Source organism: Hemiscyllium ocellatum (genome assembly GCF_020745735.1).
Source record: "Hemiscyllium ocellatum isolate sHemOce1 chromosome 15 unlocalized genomic scaffold, sHemOce1.pat.X.cur. SUPER_15_unloc_12, whole genome shotgun sequence".
NCBI lineage: Eukaryota > Metazoa > Chordata > Chondrichthyes > Orectolobiformes > Hemiscylliidae > Hemiscyllium > Hemiscyllium ocellatum.
In genome coordinates this window covers 92,501-102,500 of record NW_026867448.1, presented here as the reverse complement: position 1 = coordinate 102,500, position 10,000 = coordinate 92,501, and positions in this window count along the sequence as shown.

Sequence of the window (10,000 nt, the reverse complement as noted above, 5' to 3'; positions counted from 1 at the left end):
CAGAGCCATCGCACTTGCCGGGTGGCAGAGGAAGGACCGGACTATGTACCATAGCGGCCAACGACTCCCAGAGCCGGTAGCGCGGCGTCTGCTCTCAGCCTAAGAGGCTTTTGGGAGTGCTCAGGCAAGGGTCAGCCTGCACCCTTGCTGGCAGCACCCAGGGGGAACCAGGACGCTTGCGTCTCCCGCCTTCATTTTCGACACAAGCGCCTGAGGAGGGACACCACCCCTCCCCTTGTGTCAAGAGACCTCCGCACTGGCCTCTGACTGATTCTTAGAACGGACGGAAAGAGTCGGGCAAGCCTGTCAAAGCTTTGAGCGAATGTCAAAAGCTTTAGACTGCCGCGAACCCTCCGGCTTGCACTGAGACACGAGGTCGATGTGCTAAGCACCCCGGGGCCCCTTTCGCCTGCAGGTCCCGAGCCGCCAACATGTTCTTAGTATCGTGTTCCCCAAACCTGGGTGACGGGCACCACAGGGCGGCAGAGCCATCGCACTTGCCGGGTGGCAGAGGAAGGACCGGACTATGTACCATAGCGGCCAACCACTCCCAGAGCCGGTCGTGCGGGGCTCGAGGTCTGCTCTCAACGTCACATGCTTCTGTGAGTGCTCAGGCAAGGGTCAGACCACATCCTTCCTGGCAGCACCCAAAGCAACCAGGCCGCTCGTGTCTCTCGCCTTCATTTTTCGACACAAGCGCCTGAGGAGGGACGCCACCCCTCCCCTTGCGTCAAGAGACCTCCCCACCGGCCTCTGACTGATTCTTAGAACGGACGGAAAGAGTCGGGCAAGCCTGTCAAAGATTTGAGCGTATGTCAAAAGCTTTAGACTTCCGCGAACTCTCTGGCTTGCACTGAGACCCGAGGTCGATGTGCTCAGCACCACGGGGCCCCTTTCGCCTGCAGGTCCCGAGCCGCCAACATGTTCTTAGTATCGTGTTCCCCAAACCTGGGTGACGGGCACCACAGGGCGACAGAGCCATCGCACTTGCCGGGTGGCAGAGGAAGGACCGGACTATGTACAATAGCGGCCAACGACTCCCAGAGCCGGTTGTGCGGGGCTCGAGGTCTGCTCTCAACATCACATGCTTTTGGATGTGCTCAGGCAAGGGTCAGACCACATCCTTCCTGGCAGCACCCAAAGCAACCAGGCCGCTCGCGTCTCTCGCCTTCATTTTTCGACACAAGCGCCTGAGGAGGGACGCCACCCCTCCCCTTTGCGTCAAGAGACCTCCCCACCGGCCTCTGACTGATTCTTAGAACGGACGGAAAGAGTCGGGCAAGCCTGTCAAAGCTTTGAGCGAATGTCAAAAGCTTTAGACTTCCGCGAACTCTCCGGCTTGCACTGAGACGCGAGGTCGATGTGCTAAGCACCACGGGGCCCCTTTCGCCTGCAGGTCCCGAGCCGCCAACATGTTCTTAGTATCGTGTTCTCCAATCCTGGGTGACGGGCACCGCAGGGAGGCAGAGCCATCGCACTTGCCGGGTGGCAGAGGAAGGACCGGACTATGTACAATAGCGGCCAACGACTCCCAGAGCCGGTTGTGCGGCGTCTGCTCTCAGCCTAAGAGGCTTCTGGGAGTGCTCAGGCAAGGGTCAGCCTGCACCCTTGCTGGCAGCACCCAGGGGAACCAGGACGCTTGCATCTCTCGCCTTCATTTTCGACACAAGCGCCTGAGGAGGGACGCCACCCCTCCCTTGCGTCAAGAGACCTCCCCACCAGCCTCTGACTGATTCTTAGAACGGACGGAAAGAGTCGGGCAAGCCTGTCAAAGCTTTGAGCGAATGTCAAAAGCTTTAGACTTCCGCGAACTCTCCGGCTTGCACTGAGACGCGAGGTCGATGTGCTAAGCACCACGGGGCCCCTTTCGCCTGCAGGTCCCGAGCCGCCAACATGTTCTTAGTATCGTGTTCTCCAAACCTGGGTGACGGGCACCGCAGGGAGGCAGAGCCATCGCACTTGCCGGGTGGCAGAGGAAGGACCGGACTATGTACAATAGCGGCCAACGACTCCCAGAGCCGGTAGTGCGGCGCCTGCTCTCAGCCTAAGAGGCTTTTGGGAGTGCTCAGGCAAGGGTCAGCCTGCACCCTTGCTGGCAGCACCCAGGGGAACCAGGACGCTTGCATCTCTCGCCTTCATTTTCGACACAAACGCCTGAGGAGGGAAGCCAACCCTCCGTGTGTCAAGAGACCGTCCCCGCCCCGGCCTCCGACTGATTCTTAGAACGGACGGAAAGAGTCAGGCAAGCCTGTTAAGACTTCCGCGAACTCTCCGGCTTGCACTGAGACGCGAGGTCGATGTGCTCAGCACCACGGGGCCCCCTTCGCCTGCAGGTCCCGAGCCGCCAACATGTTCTAAGTATCGTGTTCCCCAAACCTGGGTGACGAGCACCGCAGGGAGGCAGAGCCATCGCACTTGCCGGGTGGCAGAGGAAGGACCGGACTATGTACAATAGCGGCCAACGACTCCCAGAGCCGGTAGTGCGGCGCCTGCTCTCAGCTTAAGAGGCTTTTGGGAGTGCTCAGGCAAGGGTCAGCCTGCACCCTTGCTGGCAGCACCCAGGGGAACCAGGACGCTTGCATCTCTCGCCTTCATTTTCGACACAAACACCTGAGGAGGGAAGCCAACCCTCCGTGTGTCAAGAGACCGTCCCCGCCCCGGCCTCCGACTGATTCTTAGAACGGACGGAAAGAGTCAGGCAAGCCTGTCAAAGATTTGAGCAGATGTCAAAATCTTTTAAGACTTCCGCGAACTCTCCGGCTTGCACTGAGACCCGAGGTCGATGTGCTCAGCACCACGGGGCCCCTTTCGCCTGCAGGTCCCGAGCCGCCAACATGTTCTAAGTATCGTGTTCCCCAAACCTGGGTGACGAGCACCGCAGGGCGGCAGAGCCATCGCACTTGCCGGGTGGCAGAGGAAGGACCGGACTATGTACAATAGCGGCCAACCACTCCCAGAGCCGGTAGTGCGGCGTGCGAGGTCTGCTCTCAGCGGAAGAGGGTTTTGGGAATGCTCAGGCAAGGGCCAGCCTGCACCCTTCCTGGCCGCTCCCACGGGAACCAGGCTACTTGCAATCCTTTCCCCCAATAGCAAGTGCCTTTTGGAGGGACGGCCGGAGTCAACGTGGGGTTTGCCCGCCCTCCAAAGTGTCAAGAGACCGCCGCACAGGCCTCTGACTGATTCTTAGAACAGGCAGCAAGAGTTGGGTAAGTCTGTCGAAAATTTGACAAAGTGTCAAAAATTAGACTTCCGAGAGCTCTTGGGCATGCACACAGGCCTGTCATTCAAGTGCTCTGCCCGCGGAACCGTTTTTCGGATGCCTTTCAAAGTGGTCCCGCGCCGCCATTTTGTTCTAAAAATCGTGTTCCCAGAAATCTCCGGGTACCCCGCCAACCTCACTGTGTCACAATGTCAAGTGGCACTGAATGGGTCTGAATTTCAAATTCGACTGCTTCGCTCTGGAACTCGAACCCGGCAAAACCGTTTGGATTTTTCCCGGTCCAGACTTCCGCGGCAGACAAAGTTAAAGTTTTCGGGCTGCAGACTCAAAACGACATCTGGCCAACCGCCGGGCTCAATTCGCCCAGTTCCTCCGGCACTTCGGAACTCATGTTCGGCATGAGTTTTTGAATCTTTCCCGATGCTTCGGCATTTTCCTCCGCTGACACTTAGAATATTTTTCACACTTGGCCGAAAATTTTTCTAAGTTTTTCTGGTTACTGATTTCTTCTTTTCGGGCATTTTTCTAAGTTTTCTTGGTTACTCATTTCTCATTTTCAAACATTTTTCTAAGTTTTTCTGGTTACTGATTTCTTCTTTTTGGGCATTTTTCTAAGTTTTCTTGGTTACTCATTTCTCATTTTCAAACATTTTTCTAAGTTTTTCTGGTTACTCATTTCTCATTTTCAAACATTTTTCTAAGTTTTTCTGGTTACTGATTTCTTCTTTTTGGGCATTTTTCTAAGTTTTCTTGGTTACTCATTTCTCATTTTCAAACATTTTTCTAAGTTTTTCTGGTTACTGATTTCTTCTTTTTGGGCATTTTTCTAAGTTTTCTTGGTTACTCATTTCTCATTTTCAAACATTTTTCTAAGTTTTCTTGGTTACTCATTTCTCATTTTCAAACATTTTTCTAAGTTTTTCTGGTTACTGATTTCTTCTTTTTGGGCATTTTTCTAAGTTTTCTTGGTTACTCATTTCTCATTTTCAAACATTTTTCTAAGTTTTTCTGGTTACTCATTTCTCATTTTCAAACATTTTTCTAAGTTTTTCTGGTTACTGATTTCTTCTTTTTGGGCATTTTTCTAAGTTTTCTTGGTTACTCATTTCTCATTTTCAAACATTTTTCTAAGTTTTTCTGGTTACTCATTTCTCATTTTCAAACATTTTTCTAAGTTTTTCTGGTTACTCATTTCTGCTTTTCCAACGTTTTACTAAGTTTTGCTGGTTACTGAGTTCACACTTTTAAACATTTTCGGGCATTTTTCTACGTTTTTCATGTTACTCATTTAGCACTTTCAGGCACTTTCCTATGCTTTCCTGCTTACTGATTTCACACTTTTAAGCATCTTCGGGCATGTTCCCTAAGTTTTGCAGTTCATTCGTTTGGGACAGTCAGGCAGCTTTCCTAAGCTTTCCTGGTAACCGAATTCACATTGTTGAGAACTTTGGAACCCTTCCCTAAGCTGTGCTGGTTACTCACTTTACCTCTTCAGACACTTGCCCCCGTTGTGACAGAGACCACTTCCCGACTCGGGAAATGCACCAAATTCGGCCTGAACTCAGAGGGCAGTCCCCCCTCGAAGGCGTGGAAGTCGGCAGAATCGCCGGGTCAAATCCGGCTGAGCTACCCGGCTTGGAAGCCTCAAAGTCGGTATGAGCTGTCAGGTTCACTCCCATCCCCGTTTGGACCACTTCCCGACTCGGGAAATTCACCAAATTCGGCCTGAACTCAGAGGACAGTCCCCCCTCGAAGGCGTGACAGTCGGCAGAACCGCCGGATCAAATCCGGCTGAGCTACCCGGCCCCGAAGCCTCAAAGTCGGTAAGAGCTGTCAGGTTCACTCCCATCCCCGTTTGGACCACTTCCCGACTCGGGAAATTCACCAAATTCGGCCTGAACTTATACAACAGTCCCCCCTCGAAGGCGTGACAGTCGGCAGAACCGCCGGATCAAATCCGGTTGAGCTACCCGGCTTGGAAGCCCCAAAGTCGGTAAGAGCTGTCAGGTTCACTCCCATCCCCGTTTGGACCACTTCCCGACTCGGGAAATTCACCAAATTCGGCCTGAACTTATACAACAGTCCCCCCTCGAAGGCGTGACAGTCGCTAGAACCGCCGGATCAAATCCGGTTGAGCTACCCGGCTGGGAAGCCCCAAAGTCGGTAAGAGCTGTCAGGTTCACTCCCATCCCCGTTTGGACCACTTCCCGACTTAGGAAATTCACCAAATTCGGCCTGAACTTAGAGGAGAGTCCCCGCTCGAAGGCGTGGAAGTCGGCAGAATCGCCGGGTCAAATCCGACTGAGCTACCCGGCCCCGAAGCCTCAATGTCGGTAAGAGCTGTCAGGTTCACTCCCATCCCCGTTTGGACCACTTCCCGACTCGGGAAATTCACCAAATTCGGCCTGAACTTAGACAACAGTCCCCCCTCGAAGCCGTGGCAGTCGCTAGAACCGCCGGATCAAATCCGGTTGAGCTACCCGGCTTGGAAGCCCCAAAGTCGGTATGAGCTGTCAGGTTCACTCCCATCCCCGTTTGGACCACTTCCCGACTTAGGAAAATCACCAAATTCGGCCTGAACTCAGAGGGCAGGCCCCCCTCGAAGGCCAGGCATTCGGCAGAACCGCCGGGTCAAATCCGACTGTGCTACCCGGCCCCAAAGCCTCAAAGTTGGTATGAGCAGTTAGGTTCACTCCCATCCCCGTTTGGACCACTTCCCGACTTAGGAAATTCACCAAATTCGGCCTGAACTTAGAGGAGAGTCCCCGCTCGAAGGCGTGGAAGTCGGCAGAATCGCCGGGTCAAATCCGACTGAGCTACCCGGCCCCGAAGCCTCAATGTCGGTAAGAGCTGTCAGGTTCACTCCCATCCCCGTTTGGACCACTTCCCGACTCGGGAAATTCACCAAATTCGGCCTGAACTTAGACAACAGTCCCCCCTCGAAGCCGTGGCAGTCGCTAGAACCGCCGGATCAAATCCGGTTGAGCTACCCGGCTTGGAAGCCCCAAAGTCGGTATGAGCTGTCAGGTTCACTCCCATCCCCGTTTGGACCACTTCCCGACTTAGGAAAATCACCAAATTCGGCCTGAACTCAGAGGGCAGGCCCCCCTCGAAGGCCAGGCATTCGGCAGAACCGCCGGGTCAAATCCGACTGTGCTACCCGGCCCCCAAAGCCTCAAAGTTGGTATGAGCAGTTAGGTTCACTCCCAAACCCGTTGGGACCACTTCCCGACTTAGGAAATTCACCAAATTCGGCCTGAACTTAGACAACAGTCCCCCCTCGAAGGCGTGACAGTCGGTAGAACCGCCGGGTCAAATCCGGCTGAGCTACCCGATTTGGAAGCCTTCAACACAAAACCCATCCGGCAATGCCACTCAAAAAGGGCCCAAATTCAGAAACACCCCCTTCAATAGGTACCACTTCCTCGGAGACACTACCGGGACACGCTCCCCTCGGCGAAAATTAAGCCCCCACCACTAACTGAAGCCAACCGCAGCCCCAACTTCAACGGAGAAATCAGTAACCAATTCAAAAATGCACTTGGTTACTGATTTGTACTGCTTCAAAAATATTCTAAGTGTCGCTGGTTACTGATTTGTACTGCTCCAAAAATATTCTAAGTGTCACTGGTTACTGATTTGTACTGACACAAAAATATTCTAAGTGTCGCTGGTTACTGATTTGTACTGACTGAAAAATATTCTAAGTGTCGCTGGTTACTGATTTGTACTGACTCAAAAATATTCTAAGTGTCAGTGGTTACTGATTTGTACTGCTTCCAAAAATATTCTAAGTGTCGCTGGGTTACTGATTTGTACTGCTCAAAAATATTCTAAGTGTCAGTGGTTACTGATTTGTACTGCTTCAAAAATATTCTAAGTGTCAGCTGGTTACTGATTTGTACTGCTTCAAAAATATTCTAAGTGTCGCTGGTTACTGATTTGTACTGCTTCAAAAATATTCTAAGTGTCGCTGGTTACTGATTTGTACTGCTTCAAAAATATTCTAAGTGTCGCTGGTTACTGATTTGTACTGCTCCAAAAATATTCTAAGTGTCGCTGGTTACTGATTTGTACTGCTTCAAAAATATTCTAAGTGTCGCTGGTTACTGATTTGTACTGCTTCAAAAATATTCTAAGTGTCGTGGTTACTGATTTGTACTGCTTCAAAAATATTCTAAGTGTCGCTGGTTACTGATTTGTACTGCTTCAAAAATATTCTAAGTGTCGCTGGTTACTGATTTGTACTGCTTCCAAAAATATTCTAAGTGTCGTGGTTACTGATTTGTACTGCTTCAAAAATATTCTAAGTGTCGCTGGTTACTGATTTGTACTGCTCAAAAATATTCTAAGTGTCGCTGGTTACTGATTTGTACTGCTTCAAAAATATTCTAAGTGTCAGCTGGTTACTGATTTGTACTGCTCAAAAATATTCTAAGTGTCGTGGTTACTGATTTGTACTGCTTCAAAAATATTCTAAGTGTCGCGGTTACTGATTTGTACTGCTTCAAAAATATTCTAAGTGTCAGTGGTTACTGATTTGTACTGCTTCAAAAATATTCTAAGTGTCGCTGGTTACTGATTTGTACTGCTTCAAAAATATTCTAAGTGTCAGTGGTTACTGATTTGTACTGCTTCAAAAATATTCTAAGTGTCGCTGGTTACTGATTTGTACTGCTTCAAAAATATTCTAAGTGTCGTGGTTACTGATTTGTACTGCTCAAAAATATTCTAAGTGTCGCTGGTTACTGATTTGTACTGCTTCAAAAATATTCTAAGTGTCAGCTGGTTACTGATTTGTACTGCTCAAAAATATTCTAAGTGTCGTGGTTACTGATTTGTACTGCTTCAAAAATATTCTAAGTGTCGCTGGTTACTGATTTGTACTGCTTCAAAAATATTCTAAGTGTCAGTGGTTACTGATTTGTACTGCTTCAAAAATATTCTAAGTGTCGCTGGTTACTGATTTGTACTGCGTCAAAAATATTCTAAGTGTCGTGGTTACTGATTTGTACTGCTCCAAAAATATTCTAAGTGTCGCTGGTTACTGATTTGTACTGCTTCAAAAATATTCTAAGTGTCGGTTACTGATTTGTACTGCTTCAAAAATATTCTAAGTGTCGCTGGTTACTGATTTGTACTGCTCAAAAATATTCTAAGTGTCGCTGGTTACTGATTTGTACTGCTTCAAAAATATTCTAAGTGTCGCTGGTTACTGATTTGTACTGCTTCAAAAATATTCTAAGTGTCGCTGGTTACTGATTTGTACTGCTTCAAAAATATTCTAAGTGTCAGTGGTTACTGATTTGTACTGCTTCAAAAATATTCTAAGTGTCAGCTGGTTACTGATTTGTACTGCTTCAAAAATATTCTAAGTGTCGCTGGTTACTGATTTGTACTGCTTCAAAAATATTCTAAGTGTCGCTGGTTACTGATTTGTACTGCTCAAAAATATTCTAAGTGTCGCTGTTACTGATTTGTACTGCTTCCAAAAATATTCTAAGTGTCGCTGGTTACTGATTTGTACTGCTTCAAAAATATTCTAAGTGTCGTGGTTACTGATTTGTACTGCTTCAAAAATATTCTAAGTGTCGTGGTTACTGATTTGTACTGCTCAAAAATATTCTAAGTGGCGCTGGTTACTGATTTGTACTGCTTCAAAAATATTCTAAGTGTCGCTGGTTACTGATTTGTACTGCTTCAAAAATATTCTAAGTGTCGCTGGTTACTGATTTGTACTGCTCCAAAAATATTCTAAGTGTCGCTGGTTACTGATTTGTACTGCTTCAAAAATATTCTAAGTGTCGTGGTTACTGATTTGTACTGCTTCAAAAATATTCTAAGTGTCGCTGGTTACTGATTTGTACTGCTTCAAAAATATTCTAAGTGTCAGCTGGTTACTGATTTGTACTGCTTCAAAAATATTCTAAGTGTCGCTGGTTACTGATTTGTACTGCTTCAAAATATTCTAAGTGTCAGCTGGTTACTGATTTGTACTGCTTCAAAAATATTCTAAGTGTCGCTGGTTACTGATTTGTACTGCTTCAAAAATATTCTAAGTGTCGAGGGTTACTGATTTGTACTGCTTCAAAAATATTCTAAGTGTCGCTGGTTACTGATTTGTACTGCTTCAAAAATATTCTAAGTGTCGCTGGTTACTGATTTGTACTGCTTCAAAAATATTCTAAGTGTCGCTGGTTACTGATTTGTACTGCTTCAACAATATTCTAAGTGTCGCTGGTTACTGATTTGTACTGCTCCAAAAATATTCTAAGTGTCGTGGTTACTGATTTGTACTGCTTCAAAAATATTCTAAGTGTCGCTGGTTACTGATTTGTACTGCTTCAAAAATATTCTAAGTGTCAGCTGGTTACTGATTTGTACTGCTCTCAAAAATATTCTAAGTGTCGCTGGTTACTGATTTGTACTGCTTCAAAAATATTCTAAGTGTCGCTGGGTTACTGATTTGTACTGCTTCAAAAATATTCTAAGTGTCAGCTGGTTACTGATTTGTACTGCTTCAAAAATATTCTAAGTGTCGATGGTTACTGATTTGTACTGCTCAAAAATATTCTAAGTGTCGCTGGTTACTGATTTGTACTGCTTCAAAAATATTCTAAGTGTCCGTGGTTACTGATTTGTACTGCTTCAAAAATATTCTAAGTGTCGCTGTTACTGATTTGTACTGCTCCAAAAATATTCTAAGTGTCGCTGGTTACTGATTTGTACTGCCTTCAAAAATATTCTAAGTGTCAGCTGGTTACTGATTTGTACTGCTTC